Here is a 19,214-nt window from a genome sequence, read left to right as displayed (position 1 = left end):
TAGGTTGTTCAAGCGGTGCATTTGGTTTCCCCTTCGCTGACAGCACTGAAGCTGGTCATCATGGACTAGTTGCGACAACAACTGAAACACATTGACAGGTGTATAGGTGAGACTCCTGCGAAACCTTGCCGTCGGGTGCTAAAACACTATTGACAGCGTGCTGCAACAACAGTGTCTAGCGTAGCTTTGGGCTAAGTTTAAACTTGTCATGGCTCAGTGTTGCACTTCTACAACCACTACGTACCCAAAGGTGACGCCTTCTTCTTGGTGCCCGAAGGATCCTTGTGGGCAAAGCAGCCTCAACGTAGCCTTACGGCTCCACCAAAGTAACCGCTGGTCTGCGGACTTCCATGGATCGAATCTGTGCGCCAAGGGAAGGCCTCCTCCAGGGTGTCTTTGTCCCGCACTACTGGCAACTTTAAAGATCCTGCAACAACGTAGAATGTCTGAGCAGTGGGCGTATTATGCACAGCTACTGCATCACGAGGCTGTATTTCCAGCACAACACAACCCACCGCCCCTCACGCGACCTCGTGGGAAAGAAGTGGCCAGCCTGAATGATAACGGTGTCCGCATTGCCAGTACCGTTGTATATGGTATCAGATGGAAGCCAGATACGACGAGCGACGTCGCAGCGCAGTAGTCATTTGAGTGTGGTGATTGGGAACGAAGTTTTTTCCATGTGATTGCTTTACAGTGTCTGATCTTTTGTAGTGCAGGGTTGGGTGGAAGGTTCGACTGGTTAAGGTGGATGCAGTGATTTAATGTCTTTAGGGCGCACATTAAAGAAGCAGAGGCGGTTTGCTCTCGGGTAGATGCACGTGGTGTAATTTGTTGGTGCACAGTGTGCCCAACTATCAGCGTTAATTTGTTTTAAATATGTGAGACCTGGACATTATGCCAGAGAATGAAGAGAACGATCATATTTCGCACTCAAACTCAATGATTGAAAATATCTTCAGCAAGAAGTGTAAATGTGTTCTCAATCTTATGTCCTTTCCTCTTGTATTTTTCCTTTCGTGATGGGTACAGGCTTTGCACTTAGTGAACCAGGGATGAAGAATGTTACCACTATGGAGATGGTTCAGACCTATTGACATCAGATGTCACAGATGCAGGCAGATAACACTGACTTGCATAATCCGATAGATCCATTACGAGAGTATATATCCTCATCCCATATGTCGATGCCCATCCCAGATGCGAGTACCACTACGACAGTGTCTCATTTTGCAGGAAAAGCAAGGCAGTCTGTACAAACATTTATAGACAACTTATTTTGTTAGGCGGTAGCATCTATCCGTGCAGCACCACATGAAACTACATCATTCAGTTGTGAATTTTTTTAAGAACTTCTAACTAGAAGTGATTTATTCTGTTTTTTTCCTGTGTGCGACGTAGTTTCAAACTATAGATTCCTTACGTGTTTGTGTATTTAATAAGCCCAATCCCTCGTTTTAATGACGGTGTGGTGTAGAATTCCGCTATCTGTATTGTCACTGTCAGATGCGTCTTCTGAAAGCCGAGAAAATTCAAGATCGAACTTGACGTTGAAACGGTTTTCAACTCTTCAAACGTGCCCTGAAACTACTCAGACCACGCGCATTTTGCACCTTTTTCAACAGCTGCAAGAGCTCTTTGCTCTACTTCAGAACTAGGAAATTCTGTACTGCTTATATCAGTGTTTGATACTTTCTCACAACATTCTTTAAAACCACGTGCCCTAAATAGCCTCTCTCCAACGTAAAATGAGACTTTAAGATTTCCAATCCTGCAGCTGTTATAACAAACATTCTGAACAAGTTTAATGAAAATTCGCAGCGGTCCTGTATTCTTGGGACTAATGCTACAGTTGATGAAATGCTAATTGGCTTTAGAGGATGCTGGAAGCTCAAAATTATAGTCCATCTAAACCGGCGAAGTATGGACTGAAGCTTCAATGGCTTTCCAATTTAAGGGGTAATTATGTCTTCAACACCATTGTCTACGTGGAAAACGTACCAATGGAGCAGGACTTTTCCCAGATGAGAACAAATACGCCGTTCCCACTCAAGCAGTCCTCAGATTGTGAAAGCCTTCAGCATACAGTAACCGAAACATTACCGCTGATAACTGAAATGTGTAAATCTAACTTGCAGACCTACTGCGGAAAAATGGTTCGATCATAGTGGGAGCAATGCGAAAGAGCGACAAGGAAATTCCGGCATCTTTGTTGCCTTTCCGGGGATCACGCTGATTTCCCACGTGCCTAGGAAATGAATAGCAGTAATTCTTATATCAACAGTGGATCACTCCATAGAAGATGATGTGGTGAGTGAAAAACCTATAATTATGGCCCACTACAGTAACACAGAGTGTATCTATGATGCTGTAGATGAAAAGAATAATAAATATTGTTAAAAACCGCCGTAAACATCGTTGGCACATAGCTGTATTTTTCCTTATTCTTGATAAGAGTGTTATCATTACATGTATTGTTCATCAGTCCTCACTGTAAATCTCGATCACAATTTTGAGTGCAGTATGAATAGGACTTTGCCACAGCACCGAAACAGTATTTCATATATACGTTACCATATATATACAACAAGAATAAACATGTAGTAACTACTTAATGCAAATAGTATCGCTAGATGGTGGTTTTTATGTACTTTTCCCGCGTCCTAAACGCTGTCCACCGAACAGCAATACTGTAGTTGCCTGAGAAGTACTCACGACTGCGATTAAGGGCTATAAGACAGACTGGAGGAGGGCATACTTACTTTTGTAGTATTTGTAAATTTAGAGACAACTCCTCACAATTCTGGCTATAACATTCTTCTATAGGGCGTCACGGAGACTGACAGCCAACCAGTGGATATGGACTTACATCACCACTTTCCACGTGGTCGTATAGGCTGCCAATAGCATTCCACGTTGGTACACAGGCGGTCGCCTAGCGTACAGCCGATCAGTTCATTGCTCACTCTAGATATTATCGGATTTATTTTCGCTGCACTAGGACTGTTTGATTACTACGTTGCTTGTAATCCGCGTCTCCACTGCCTTGGGCAGGCAAATGCCAGGGCAGCGGAGATTTGGCAAACGCTTCTATTAGCGCCTCGTTGTCGTCTACGTTGTTTCTACTTGTCCTGACTTGTTTTATATATAGTTTGTCTGTCGCGTTTTGCTCGCCTGCCATTAGTCTGAGGTCCTGTTTCGTAGGTGACTCTCCCTCTGGGCGCCTTCCTCCGTTTCTCCATATCTCCTCCATCTCCGATTTTGAGTGTAGCTGGCTACAAATAAAATGAAATGTCATCTACATCATTTTCAGAAACGAGATTTGAGTCGAATCATATGAAACGGCGATATGCTCTAAATTCCATGCAGTTTGCCAAATTAAATCGTAGCGTTAATATAATGAGAATGTAACATTAAACCACAAAGAATATCAAGTACAGCTGCCAACATTAACCCACAGGTCTAGCGTCGTGATCGTGGATCAGTTAAAATGCTGACACGGGTGCAATGATGGAGGAGAAATCGCCCAGCCAAGACTCTACAATTATGAGATACGAGAGGCACGTCGTGAAGGAATCACGTTACTCTGCGCTCGTAAGGTACATGCGGCTCAACATCAGAAGCAATGAATTAGATAAGAAAATCGACAAATTATAAATTTAATGTTTGGAAAATAAGCATAATTATGAAGAAATATCATCACCTCGAAAGAAACTTTATTTCAAAACTATTCACCTGCAAGTGAATGTGACCTATTTAGAGCACAGAATGGTACCAGCGAGTAATTTTTGAAGAGGCTATGTAATGTACAACGGCATTGTTCAGGTTCAGTGGCTAAAATACCACGGATTTTTCCATTTCATTTACGTCAGCTAACTGAGCAGAGAACGATAATCTATAATGTTAACCAAAAGCTTGTTACATTAATTTGTTTATACATTGAGCCGTAGTTGTGTCCGGCTCTTCGAAAAGCGGGCCGGGCGGATCTCTTACGCTCCGCGTCTAGTGTTTGCGGTGGCGCTTTCGGTTTGGCGCGCTGTTTGGATCGCTACCGCCCCCTGGCGGGAGCGGGAGGAAGTGACGGTCGCGTGACGATCTAGGCAGTACGTACTCAGCGGTGACCGAGAGAGATGGTGGCGCCAGTGAGGCCATGTTGTTGGGGTCGTCAACTGCTCGCCACGTGCTTTGCCCGACCTCTTGGATGTCAGAGACTGGATCTGCCTTACCCGCATGTACTGTACGTGGCTTATGAAGCTTAGAAGCCGTGGTGCAGGAGATCAGCGCGTGGGACCGTATGTCATCTTATCGGCCGTTGAAACCCCTAGCAGCGGTATGCTCTGACGAGCATTTGGAAATCAACGTGTTCCCGGAGTGTGAGAAGTTCTGTTTTTATGTAACAGAGTTATGTAATGGGGTTTCTCAAGTTCTAGTGAAGTGAATGAGTTTCTTCACCAATGGTTTTGTTGCGGTCTTCCCACCACGGATTCGTTTGCCTGTCCGCAGTAATGTGGTAATTGCTTCTTGGTCGAGCCGTTTCATTCACACCTCGATTGGGTGATTTAGGGTCGGTGTAGCGTGTCTCTGTGGTTCCATGTCTGTGCAGGCACCGCCCTTGCTACATCTTCTGCTTTTGAGTAACGGGGAGGTGGCGGCTTGTAATGGAAGTTTTGGGGCTGATCTGCCATGGCCCTGTAGACTACCAGTAAGTATTCCGCCTATAGTGATTTGGGCCCCTTTACACGTATCACTCCCTCACGGAACTAACGAAATTTTTTTTTGGGAACTGCCTTTAATGTGAAGGTTTGTGTGCTGGCTTATTCCCATTTATCTTGTAACAAATATAATTTATGCAACTGGCGAGAGACAACAATTTTTGCTTAGTACAAGCTGACTACTTAAAGATTTTTTTTGGAATTGTTCCCTTATTGATATAACAAGTTAAAAATCTTCTTATTGTTAACGTCAAACCTTGCATTATCCTTTACGTAGAACTATTTTTAAAAAGAGTTATTTTACTGTTGTCTTTATATGTGTGTTAAGTTAAATCTCATTAAATGAAATAACAAGTTTACTGTTACCAGTCACCGATTTATTTATTTATTTCCATTTCAAAGGTTTAAACCTCCGTCATTTGGTGGATTTACATTATTTAGTATGTCAGTTGTGTGTGTGTGAGTTGTGTTACGATTTTTGGAGGAACTTATGGCAGTGCCTAGTGGAGAAACAAGACACTACTTCAGAACATGGTTTTGGATTTCTTCTGACAAAAATTTAAACTGATATATAATGGTAAGCCTAAAATAAGTAAAATAGAGTACCTCCAGTGGTCACAGGTTCCTATTCGCTGTCATAACACATCACATGTATACTGTCACATTTGCAAACAAATATGGCGTCTGAAATCTGCTGGGTGCAAGGTTCGTACAGCAAAAGAGAAGACATAATCGCAAAGTACATAGAATATACATCGTAACATTATTACTGAATAAATATTTAAAGGATTTGGAGGTGTTTGTTTTGAGGTGTCGAAGATATGTGTGTGTACTTCAGGTAGCTTATAAATAAGATTTTGACAAGTTAAAACCGCTTAACATTCGCACTCGTTTATACAATCAGGTGAAATGTTAAAATGGCTTACATTTCATTCTTGTTAATGACAATTCGGTGAAATGCTACAGACTAGGTACAACAATCATATTGGCTGCAGCAGTAAAATTATACATAGATGACAATATTTGATTGGGATCAATAGACAGATGTGAGAGGCTGGAGGCAGCAAGAGAGGAAGAGAGAGAGAGAGAGAGAGAGAAAGAGAGAGAGAGAGGTTGGATAGAGTGATTGTATGAGAGCAAACATTTACAAGGCAAGGGGTAGTACAAGGTTGGGGTAATACGTTGGTTAATGCTTTAAAATATGCAGATAGATACACAATTTGTGCCAGTAGTTGATGCATATATATATTCAAGCTGATAAGGGGTACAAGCTGTTAGTATGATGAATTATCTGTAAATGAAGTCAGTCTCTAGTGCTCTTGGCGGCTGTCAGTATTTATGGTAAGTATTAAGGTATGTGTGTGTGTGTGTGTGTGTGTGTGTGTGCGCGCAATTTTAAGGGTGTAGGCAGTTGCTGAAAACAGAGATGATATTATTGTAAATATTGTCATTTTTTTCATTTAAGATGGATCCCAGTTGTTTTGTTTGGTGTTTGTACATTTGGAGTGTTTCAAGGATGTCTAGTTTTCTGCCTTTTGGTTGGATGTGTAGGATGCTAATACTTCTGTTGTTAACATGGTGTTTTGTTTCATGCAGGTAGGTGGCTATTGCAGATGTGTGGTATTTTTTGTTTTTCAGTGCTGCCATGTGTTCCTTAAATCTAATCTCAAATGATCTGCCTGTCCGGCCTATGTAGAAGCAGTCACAGTCCAAACATTCAATTTTGTACACATCTGTGTGATGAAGTGGATTTCGTGTGCCAATGCGGGGTAACTTCTGTCCAATCTTCTTGTCTGTTGTAAAGGATATGATGATGCCTTTTCGTTTGAAGACATTGGCAATCTGGTGTGAAATGTTACTTAGAAATGGTATTGTATCAAAGATGTTATTTTCTTTTTGTTTTTTGTGTTGTGATTGCTTTGCCTATATATAGTGTTTTAGGGTGTCTACTGTGGAACTGTTATAACCAATTTTCATAGCTGTTTGTTTTATTATTTCAAATTCTTGATCACATTTGTCTTCAGAGAGTGGTAGCCGGATAGCTCTATTAATCATGTACCACAATGCTGCCATTTTGTGTGCTGTGGGGTGACAAGAGGAGATGTGGATTGTGGTATGTGTTGTGGTAGGCTTCTGATAAATTTCAAACTGATGTCTGTTATTTTTTATTCTAATGGTAAGGTCTAGGACATTTATACTGTCATCTTTTTGGTGTTGAACCGTGAATTTTACGTTTTCATTGGAGTTGTTGAAAAACTAGTTCAACTCACTGATGTCATCTTTAGTGCCTTTGATTAAAATGATGGTATCGTCTACATATCTGTAGTAGTAGATGATGTTTTTGAGGAAGTGGTGTTTGGAATTCAGGGTTTTGTCTTCTAGGTTACTTATAAATATTTCTGCTAGCAGTCTGGAAAGATTTGAGCCCACTGCCAGACCAGCTGTTTGTTTGTAGATTTTATTGTCAAATTTTAAAACAGCTGTGTGAAAGTGTGAATTCAAGCAGGTCCATTAGTTCAGTAATGTGAGTTGAAGGTATTTTTTTGTGTTTATGAAGGTTGGCACTGATTGTCTGTAGTGTGGGATCTATTGGCATGGAGGAATAAAGGTTTTGTATGTCAAATGAGGAAAGTGTGGCTCCATCAAGTATTTGTATGTTTTTTTACACATTGTTTGAATTCTGTACTGTTTTTTAAGTGTTCTCTCATTATTGAATGAGTATGCTTCTTTGAGAATTCTGAAGAGCATTTTATTGAGTTTGAATATTGGGCTGTTCCTATAGTTCACTATAGGCCTGATTTGGAACTTTGGTTGTGATCTATGGGAAAGTGCTTGTGTGCTCCTTCTAACAATGTTTCTTGCTTCTTGTGTGGTGAGTATAAAGTTGATGTTGTTTGAAATGTGTTTAATCTCTTTTTGTATTCTGGCTTTTGGATGTTTAGGTATTCCTGTTACGTTGCTGGTTTGGAAGAAGTCTGAAGATTTTTCTGTGTATGTTTCTCTGTCCATTACAACAGTTGTGTTGCACTTGTCAGCTCTTACAATTATTGCATTATTCATGTTTAATTTAGTCTTAATGGTATACATAAGGGCTTCTTCTCTTTTCTTGGATGCTGGGAATGGTTTTAGCAATTTCCTTTTCAATGATTTCGTTAATTTTGTGGCAGGATGCTATTCTGTCATTTTGCTTCTTAGAGGCGATGGTCGAGATTTGTGTGACACAAGTGATGAGCTTTTCTTGGTTCTTTTGGTCCAGTGGAGCTTGAAATTGTGTTTTAAACCTTTGAAGAGTAGTGCCTCTTCTTCTGCAGTGAATATTATGTTTGTATTCATGAGGATAGGTGTGTAAAATGTGTGTTTCTTTAGGCTGTTTTGGTTCAGATTGGGAGGTAATTGTTGCTTTATAAGATTGGCTAGTTTTCTGTGTAGCTTTTGTTTCTGTTCGATGAACTCGGTGTACTTTTTGACTTTTTTAGTTATGGAATCATATTCTAGTCTATGAAGCAAATTTACCAACTGGAATTCTGCATTATAAAGCTGTGATTTGAACATTTTTTGAATATAAAGTTCTTTCAGTTCATTTTTAGCCCAGACTTTTCATGCGTTTTCCAATGCTTTCTTTGTCGTTGTCCTGTTTGTTTTGATGTCAATCTTGACATAATTTGGAATGACGTTATTCTTGAGACAATTACTGTTGAAGTGTATGTGCTCTTCATTTCAACCTTTTCTGCACTGTTTTTGTACTCGAAAACAGCCTTGATTGCTTGACTGGGCAGATTAACTCTAAATGTGAAATAGAAGAAATCCAAACCCATGTTCTGAAATAGTGTCTTGTTTCTCCAGTAGGCAGTGCCACAAGTTCCTCCAAAAATCGTAACACAACACACACACAAATGTCATACTAAATAATGTAAATCTACCTGATGATGGAGGTTTAAACCTTTGAAACGCGTCATGGAAATAAATAAAACGGTGACTGGTAAAAGTAAATTTGTTGTTTCATTTAATGTCAATAACAGTCATGGTAAAGCCTAACCTAAAATGTTCGCATTTAAAGTAAAATCTCGTTATTGGCAAGTTTTTAAAGTCATACCTGGTAATCTCCTTTTCATAATGAAAATTGTCAAGCTATATTTTTAAAGAAATGCCAGATTTAAAAATTTATTACTGAGAAAGCCTTTTAAAATAAAAGATAACCTCATCAATGTGTGTATTTTCACCGGCACGTCCTGGCCCCTACTTCCACGATAACGTTTTTGGAATAATGTGACTACTCAAGCTGCTGTTTGTGAATCGCCCTAATTGACGGTTCATACAGCTTCTCCCAACTTTTAGCCGAATACAAAAAGATACAAAGTGACATACAGTGATTAAAACAGTGGATTTCTTGTGACTTAAGTTTTCCCACTGCTTGCTTTCTCGTATCGTGGCATGCGGCATAAGTATGATCTGATTTGTGATTGCCTTGCCTGCGAATTTTTAACATTTTATGAGTATTCTGCCACTCCACAACTTGATTTGTGACTGCTTTGCCTGCGGATTTTTTGCATTTTTCGAGTATTCTGGCACTCCACAATCAGGCTCGTACTTTAACTACAGCAACATAAACCTATTTCCCATAACCCTCATTACCAGGGACGCTGCTTCATACCTGCCTTAAAAAAATGGGCAAACGCAAAATCTGTTAATTGTTGCTGATGTGTTAACAACAAACTTTTTAATGAGATACTGATGTGTGAGTAGGGCTTTGAACCTGAAAATATTGAACATGACATTCACTGGGAAGGTGACATCTTCTGCTAAGAAATAAATTATTGGGTTATGTTTAACTGAAAAAATTAAAACATTTATGAAACCTGGTAGGAGAACTAATTGAAAGTAACAAATGTTGCTTCAAAGATTTAAGGTATAAAGTAATCGACTGGATTACAAGATTATCGTAACAGGGGCATAAAGTACCCCTCCCACCCCATCCATCACCTATCCCTGTTAGTATTGCTTTGATTAATGACTGAAGTGCCACATGCCATGACATGAGTGAATGTGGACAACGAAGTGGTGAATTCAGCAGTGAGGGAAAGCTATTTGGTACCGATATCCGTGAACTGTGAAGTCGCTTACGTTCAGTGAGACAAGGTGTGAGGACACAAGTGATACATTCAGTTCTAAAATTTTTGATACTTATGAGGCGCTCTGTACTCGGTCCGCACTGCCAAATGGATTCGATTTCTTCCTTATGCCGTCCCTATTAAGTGCAGCCGCATGACGCCACAGTTATTCCAAGACAATGGGCAGCATTGATTTTGAAAAGAGATTGATCAAGAAAGCAACGGAAACCATTTGAGGACGTAATTTTATCGTTGGTCGTTAATCGTAGCAGTATAAATAACCTAATACTTTGTATTCGTATCTTGTATTTACCAGAACTGTGGAAGTTTCGTTCTTATAGACCAGTCCTAACAAAACAGCAGAAAGAATTCTTCCTGTAATGAATAATGTACCTGGTACTTATTGAACGGAATGCAAATGGGAAAGGTATTGATTATACAGCTGATATTATCAGTTGCTGCTAAGGTGAGGGCAGCCTTTCAGTCAAACAGTTGCTCGTTGTAGCTGTCGTGTACCCAGCTAATAAGATTTTACGGGTTACTACAACTGAAGATATATCATACCATGAACATTTTATTCTGCAACTGATCTCTTATTCAATGGCAAGATAGAATACCGGAAAAACGGTGCGAAACAAGACTTTATCCTGGACCTTTGCCTTCCTTGTGAAATGTTCTATTGTTGAGCTGTCCAGTAGTACAAATGTAATAGCTTGGTATCGAGTCCCAGCACAAACCACAATTCTCATCTGTCGGATGTTTCATCTAATGTCATTTACGCTTTTTAGTCCTCTCGTTCTGTAAGATTATTATCGAACACGTAATCTAACAGGTCTGTATTTTCTAAACGTTTTCTAAGTAAACTGACGTCTGTTTCATAAGGTGGTACTAGCTTTCTAATCACCATCACTAACATAGCTTTGAAGATAATGACGGTGCCTGGATATTGAAGTGAAGTTTATATGCTGACCGTGGAAACATTGTGGGGTCTTGCCCACTTGTCGCTGGTTGGGTGCCTAAGGGATGCAGCGTTCTCGGAATGCTATGCAACTATTGAAACAAATAGTATTAGTAGCTTTATTTGTACAAAGCAGTTGACAGTTCTTCACTTGATACCCGAACTGTTCAGGCTAGTTGACACATGTCACTGATAACTAACGTCCGCGAACCGTTGCCGATCTGAGCAGCCGAGGCTAGGAGGAGTGTCGTCTATATGCACTTGTTGCAGGGCCGGCAGAAGTGGCCGAGCGGCTGCAGTCGCTACAGTCTGGAACCGCGCGACCGATACGGTCGCAGGTTCGAATCCTCAATCGGGCATGGATGTGTGTGATGTCCTTACGATGGTTAGGTTTAAGTAGTTCTAAGTTCTAGGGGACTGATGACCACAGATGTTAAGTCCCATAGTTCTCTGAGCCATTTGAACTTGCTGCACGGGGTGCGCCTGGCGTGGCGCGGTCCAATTCCGAACACCATTGACCGCAGTTTCCTCACCACCTTCTCTGCTCTAGCGTTCCGTATCTTCGTCTTTGTTCCGGATGCTTGTGGTTACGCCAGAACAGTGACAATCGTACTAATGAATCCACTCTGTCCTGGGATCCGAATAATGAAACTCCTTTAAGGTCATCTATGCAGTTTCCAGCAACAACGAATGAACATAAATGTGAAGTTAATTTCATTAAGCAGGTGTGAATCAGTTTACTTAGATTGCATGAATTAAATGGAAACGGTTGTTTCAAAAGCGTATTATCAAAGAACTATGCTGATTTGTAAAATTAGATTCATTAAGATATTGTGTCATTAATATTTCATGTTTTACTCTAACTTGAGCCGCTTCAGATCAACATACAGACAACAATAAGTGAAGAAGTTTTTCACATGACTCGTAATTTCAAGTCCGCATGTACATAGCTCCATGAATAACCAAAAATGAATCCAGTATTTTGAACAAATGTTAGGGGAACAGAAAAATGTAACTGTTCTAACCAATAACTGCAATTACTGTTATTTTACGTATTACTAAAGACCTGAGATACGCATACTTACAGGAAATGTTTGTAATTAAATCTTGGCATTCCTCCTCTGTTCACGATTTCCAAGTTCAATAGTTTCCCACTTAGAGGAGTCCATCACCTCTTATAATGAGGTTTAGGTTCGGTTTACCTTCATCGTCTCAGTCAAACTCTTCATTTGACACCTGACTTCTACTGAAACAATAATACCTGACAACTCTCCCAACCAGCTTGTAGCAAATATTACGAGTTGTCCTCTTGTATTGTATCCGTAGCTTGCCGTGGGTCCAGGAGGAGAGCGGATTTGGGTTCTAAAGCCGACGTCGGCCACTGGGCTGCTGTACTTTCATACGGTGCCTTCGTGCAGTTCGTTACACATACTGTCTATGAATCTGAAGACGAACTATTTGATATTAATGGATCTTTTCGTAGTTTATGTTCAAATTTCTATATATAATAGAACCATACCATTAAAATTTCAAAGCAATAACTTCAATTTTTATCTGAAACACGTAGTAACCTTGTGAAACCGAGTTAGGTACTGTAGTGTATTCATTTATAGTTTCAACTGAAACTTCAACCAAGACGATAGGTTCATACAATCAAATTATCTGGAATTTTCTTTAGTTTCATTGCCGCTGATTCCTGTCGTAATTACCACTACATTGAAAAATTATTATTTCACTCTGTTCTGATTGTGTGAGTGTTTTGGAGAGAATGAGAGAGTGAATGGAGGACATACGCAGAATATGATATTTTACTAAGGTTATGAAAATATAAGCGTGAGAAAGTTGCTGTGTAATAGGGGAATTTATGAAATATGTCCCTGTGAGACTGATTTAGTAAAAGGCATCCAGAAGGGACTTTGGTATTAAATTTATTACTAATTTAATCTGTAGAAAGGTATCGTATTGTGTTTTCATTCCACTTTATCTTGTTTCGGAATTACGAGATTCCTAGTCTAAATTACGTTTGGTGAGCTGATTGGCTGACATTAGAAATACCGGGAGTAGAGAAGTGCTCGAGATAATCTGATTGGCTGCTTATCATACTAGCCAACAGTTCAGCATTTTCCGCGCGTTTATGTAGAGCTTTGTGCATCAGATCTATGTGTCAAAAGCTGCCTTCTGGTAAACCCGTAAGTTAAATCGCTCAGATCAATTTGTCCCAAAATGGAGAAATGCGATCGTTTGAACGGTTCTCGTGTCGTTGACGAAAATTAACTACAATACTGTGCATTTGGTGAATGTTTGGCCGTTGTGAGTGGTTTATTTTATGAGATATTGGCAAGTGAACCTTTCATGTCGTGTATTAACTCCACGTAGTGTTTTTGGTGCAGATTGTGAGACATTATAGCGAGCACTTCCGTATAATATAACTACTGAAGGAGTGACGGAGTTAACTCGAAAATCGTCTTGGGTCAGTGACTGTTTACCACGTTTAAATTATCGCGTCGGACTAAATATCTTCGGGCTGGTTTTTGGTGTGAACGTGTCACAGTGACAGTCAGTAGCATTGCATAATTAGTGTCGGGATATTAAATAAGAACTTGATAGCCATTTCCTGTCCTCTGAAGACAATGAACTAGCTTACAGAAAATTTTAGACATTTTTCAAACGAGTCATGCAATAATCTTCAACGTTCGACAGTCTAATCAACTTTCAGATGCTGCTCATGGACCGGAGTTATGTAGCCTTTGGCAGTAGGTATGTAGTAGAATTTTGTCAATGCTACGTTTGTCGTCTAAACCAGTATATAGCAAGGCAGATTGAAGGGGAAGACGACCTGAAGCCTATCCAGGTAGGTGGACAGATTGTTTAAAGGATAGTGAGAAAGCGGCCCTCCCAGTCTGAAGCTTTATTTGAGTTTTATAAACTCTCGTCTTCTCTTATTAATGTACATCTGTCCAATATAAAACTTATAAGTGAACTGAAAGCATCTGAAACACTAACGCCAGGTTACGCTGTGAAATATGCCTTCAGCTTGACCTTAACAGTCAGGTGGGCTAACGCAGCTGTAAGTTTATACCTTTATAATGGTCCCCTGTAATTCTCCTTGTTTTCTGAAATTAATTTTTCGATGTTGCCCTTTAAACTTCTGCACTCTGCTTAGTTTTGTATGAGTATTGCATAACAAACTGCTTGCTCCTTAATCTGACGCACAACTTCCTGACTTCGAACAGACTTAAATGTTTCCAATATCTGTCTTATCTCTTGCATATTCCTCTCATATGGCAATTAAATCCTCTTGCAGTGATTTATTCTATTCTTCCCCAAGCTTTCCTTAACTTAACCTCACTTCCTTTGATTGCAACAAGTTTGTTGTCAAACAGTAGTATTTCTCGCATCATATTCAGACTAAATCTCCCCTCATCTAATTAGTGTGTTCACTAAACCTACTCTAAATGTTCTTCCCAGTAAATCCAAATGTACCTCCCGAGTTCTGGATTTGTTCCTTTAATTCTTATGCAGCCTACTAGTCTCTAATCGCGCATCTAACTTCTTACGGATCGGACTTGTGTTCCTTGAAGCCTTTCATTGTCTCCAACAGTAAACTATCCTTATCTGACCAAAATTAAGTGAGGGGATGGTCTGCTATTGAACTCGAACATTGAAGATAGAAGTGGGTACAGAGTTATCTGACAAAATTTCACATGTGACATTGGATTCAAATTGATCCATAACTTCGTCTCACTTCAGACTCCAGTCACAGTGACAAAACATGTTTCCTAAATTAAAACAGTAGCGCTACTAACGTCAACACTTTCCACTTGATTATTCAACACCCTACGATAATCACTATAAACAGAGTGACACTTGTGCTTGGTTGTCACACAGCCCTAAGGTTTTCATTCCTGTCAGTAGTTCTACCCATTATGCTAATCCTCGTCTCTCTCTGGTTTCCATTAATTCTGCCCATATTGCAAAAAGTGAGGAGACAACGAATTAATGAACATACTTCAGTATGGCAACTTCATGCCCCGTATACACAGCTGAAAATAAATTAGTACACACTTATGGACGTTTCCAATTCAGTCAATATTTATTGCTGCATCAGTGCATATGGAGTACATGAAACGATTGTGTTTGCATGTCAGTAGCACAAACGGTTGTGAGGCATCGAGCTATGCTGAAACACCCATATTAGTACGTGTTGTACTCTTCACAGGCTGTAACTCTGCCATCCAGTCGTTCGTACAGAGAGCGAATACTATCCTGGGATACGTTATCCCACGCCTGCTCGACCAATTCACATAGTTCTGCAAGAATTATTGGTTGACGAGTAGCATATTATCCTGTTCAAACAATACATCACCTTACTGTTGCACGAACAGCAAAAGAACGGGTTTATCAATACCCTGTACCCATTGAGTGCAGGTTATCGTCCCCTTAACAAGCACCAAAGATGAACGAGAGTTGCAGCTTATCGCACACCACACCAGAAGGCCTCGTGTGAGGTCAGTGTGTCTTGAACGAATGCACTCCACGAGATAGCGGTCACCACGTCCATGTCTTACGCGCAAATGATCATCACTTGCATACAGTCAGAAGATGACCTCATCGTTGAGGACCACGGCGCTCCATTTCAGCTTCCAAATGATCTCTGACAGCACTAGACGAGCTACACACATCAATGCTGTGGCATGAGTGGAAGACGGCCTAAAGCTGTGCGGACCTATAGTCCCACTGCTAATAATAGGTTTGCAATAGTTCGTGTTTACACGTCTGGGCACACAAACTCTCTTATCTGTCCTGTGGTAACTGAACGATCTACCACTACAGCCTGTACAGTACGATGATCCTGGCGAGCGTCTGTGCTATGTGGACGTCCAGGACCTCGACTAGGTGTGTGAGGATGTTCACGTAACCACTGATACCGACATCGTTGTACAGCTGACGCAGCACTTCGAACTTCTGTGGTAGTTCTCCGAAATAACATCGCGCCTCTCGGAAGACCAGAGTCTGACTCCTTTAAGACTCGCTCAGTTGGCTGCAGAAAGCACGAGTGCGTCCCCGTGGCATGGTTTCCTGCTTGTTTCACGCGTTTGCACCACTGGCAGTGAGCATTCCCTATGACATGGCAGGAAGAGGTGCCACTGTGGTAGCTATGCCACTAGGGTATCTGTTGGCGGACGACATTGAAACCGTTATAAGTGTATTTCCTGCCCCTAGGTTGCCTCTGCAGTCATCAGGCCACAGTCGACGTCGTGTTTCCAGATGTACCACGTTTTTTCTCTGGCAATGTGGAGATGTAGTGAATATGAATGAAGCAACTATCAGTAAGGAAATTATGTACTACCACGACACCAGAACATCTGTACGCCACCGCAAATGCTAAAATGTAGAATTATGGTATCAGATATTGTTCCTCAACAACCAATAGTTGATCAAGGACCAAAAAAAGAACTGAGGCGGTTCTTCAAAATCAAAGTATCTCACAGCTACTCAAAGTATTCTAAAGCTAATCACCAAAATGCTGATATTAATCGCAAACAGTAAATAGTCATTGCTAGTAGACAAAGGCACCCAGAACTTAAGATATGCTCTTCTATAAATCCAAAATTATTCCGTGTAGTAAAAGTGAAGGTATCTGTCAGAAGTAATCATCACAGTACATGTTACAGCTCATAGAAAATGTAAAGTTGTTATGATATGAGCATAAAAGTTCCAAATAGTTTCCACTGAAGATGGTCATACAGAGACCAAAATTGGCCTGCAATATAAAGAATTTCAATATTTACGACTGCTGCTACCATTTCCAATGGGATTAGACATGAAAAAACGTAAACGGTCATGGTCCAAGAGCACTGCATGCCTTCTCAGATCACAAAAATATTTCAGTTCCAGTATATTCGTCCAAGGATTAATAAATAAAGCAAAATCACGATAACCATTAATCCCAATGTATGTAGCACCCACAAGAGGTTTAGATAGGTTCGTACCCTACAACACAGAATAATTGTGTCATTCGTCATGAACAATGGGTGTGGGGGATTGACCATTTTCAGTACACTCCAGAGACTTCCTGATTTTCCCCACTGCCAATCATAACTGCGTGACTGATAATCGGATCTTGATCCATCATTAGTTACAGTATAGTTTATTTTAAAAAGCCACATGAACTCCAAAACTGTATTTCCTCAAAAAGAATCAAATTAGCAGTTGAGAACAGATACAGTACGTAACCACATGAATAGTCAAACGATTTGCTACACCCAATATGAGACTCAAAGTAAACTGAATCTTTACGCTGATTATAAATTACTCCTGTAGAATAGCATATCATTCACAAAAGACAGAAAAATAATTTGACTAATCTTGCATAGGTATAATTCTTCTCTAAATATGATTCTATTAATAAGCAGTAGAGAATAGAGTAGCAAATATGTAAATGCCAGATCTGAAAGAGATGTACATCATAACTCATTTGAACGATTCTAAGGAACTACAGATAATCATGAACGTATGACCACTGAAAATTCACAGCGCAAAGTCACGCAAGTAAATTTTAGTCGCTCAGGTTTTAGTTTCTGAAAGCAAGAGTTGTATTAATCTATCCTGCTTCTAAGTTTCAAATCATACAACTTGTGTAGAAGTAAGGTAGCATCTACCCAAATGAAACTCAAAGCTGACATTCAGTTATTCTCCGAGTATTCTCAGACTTTGTGTACGTATCATAGACAGAAGTATTAATTTACCCTCACAGCTTTTAAGTATACAAGATATTTATTAATCCTGTTAAAGCAACAATAATACATGTAGAAGAACGTCTCCACATAACCAACAACAACAACAAGTCGTCAAAACACATAGTGATGCCATCAACATTGTAGTGAGTCATTAAGGTATTTGATTGTAAGTCACTCAATCTAAAGTTTCTCTAGCACTCTTAAATGAATAAAACATGTCTTTAAAGTAATATAATGATATTCATATCATCACAGCAACTCAAGTAATATAGTCATCATATACATAACAAAAATTCTCCTGTCAAATGAAACATATTTCATAAGTCTTCTCCAGTCGAAACAAGGCCCCCGGAGTAGACAATATTCCATTGGAACTACTGACGGCCGTGGGAGAGCCAGTCCTGACAAAACTCTACCATCTGGTGAGCAAGATGTATGAAACAGGCGAAATACCCTCAGACTTCAAGAAGAATATAATAATTCCAATCCCAAAGAAAGCAGGTGTTGACAGATGTGAAAATTACCGAACTATCAGCTTAATAAGTCACAGCTGCAAAATACTAACACGAATTATTTACAGACGAATGGAAAAACTAGTAGAAGCCAACCTCGGGGAAGATCAGTTTGGATTCCGTAGAAACACTGGAACACGTGAGGCTATACTGACCTTACGACTTACCTTAGAAGAAAGATTAAGGAAAGGCAAACCTACGTTTCTAGCATTTGTAGACTTAGAGAAAGCTTTTGACAATGTTGACTGGAATACTCTCTTTCAAATTCTAAAGGTGGCAGGGGTAAAATACAGGGAGCGAAAGGCTATTTACAATTTGTACAGAAACCAGATGGCACTTATAAGAGTCGAGGGGCATGAAAGGGAAGCAGTGGTTGGGAAGGGAGTAAGACAGGGTTGTAGCCTCTCCCCGATGTTGTTCAATCTGTATATTGAGCAAGCAGTAAAGGAAACAAAAGAAAAATTCGGAGTAGGTATTAAAATTCATGGAGAAGAAATAAAAACTTTGAGGTTCGCTGACGACATTGTAATTCTGTCAGAGACAGCAAAGGACTTGGAAGAGCAGTTGAATGGAATGGACAGTGTCTTGAAAGGAGGATATAAGATGAACATCAACAAAAGCAAAACAAGGATAATGGAATGTAGTCTAATTAAGTCGGGTGATGCTGAGGGAATTAGGTTAGGAAATGAGGCACTTAAAGTAGTTTTGCTATTTGGGGAGCAAAATAACTGATGATGGTCGAAGTAGAGAGGATATAAAATGTAGGCTGGCAATGGCAAGGAAAGCGTTTCTGAAGAAGAGAAATTTGTTAACATCCAGTATTGATTTAAGTGTCAGGAAGTCATTTCTGAAAGTATTCGTATGGAGTGTAGCCATGTATGGAAGTGAAACATGGACGATAAATAGTTTGGACAAGAAGAGAATAGAAGCTTTCGAAATGTGGTGCTACAGAAGAATGCTAAAGATTAGATGGGTAGATCACATAACTAATGAGGAAGTATTGAATAGGATTGGGGAGAAGAGAAGTTTGTGGCACAACTTGACCAGAAGAAGGGATCGGTTGGTAGGACATGTTCTGAGGCATCAAGGGATCATCAATTTAGTATTGGAGGGCAGCGTGGAGGGTAAAAATCGTAGAGGGAGACCAAGAGATGAATACACTAAGCAGATTCAGAAGGATGTAG

This window comes from Schistocerca piceifrons, unplaced genomic scaffold, assembly GCF_021461385.2.
Source record: "Schistocerca piceifrons isolate TAMUIC-IGC-003096 unplaced genomic scaffold, iqSchPice1.1 HiC_scaffold_2356, whole genome shotgun sequence".
In the NCBI taxonomy this organism is placed as follows: Eukaryota; Metazoa; Arthropoda; class Insecta; order Orthoptera; family Acrididae; genus Schistocerca; species Schistocerca piceifrons.
Note: the sequence above shows the minus strand (reverse complement) of the source record.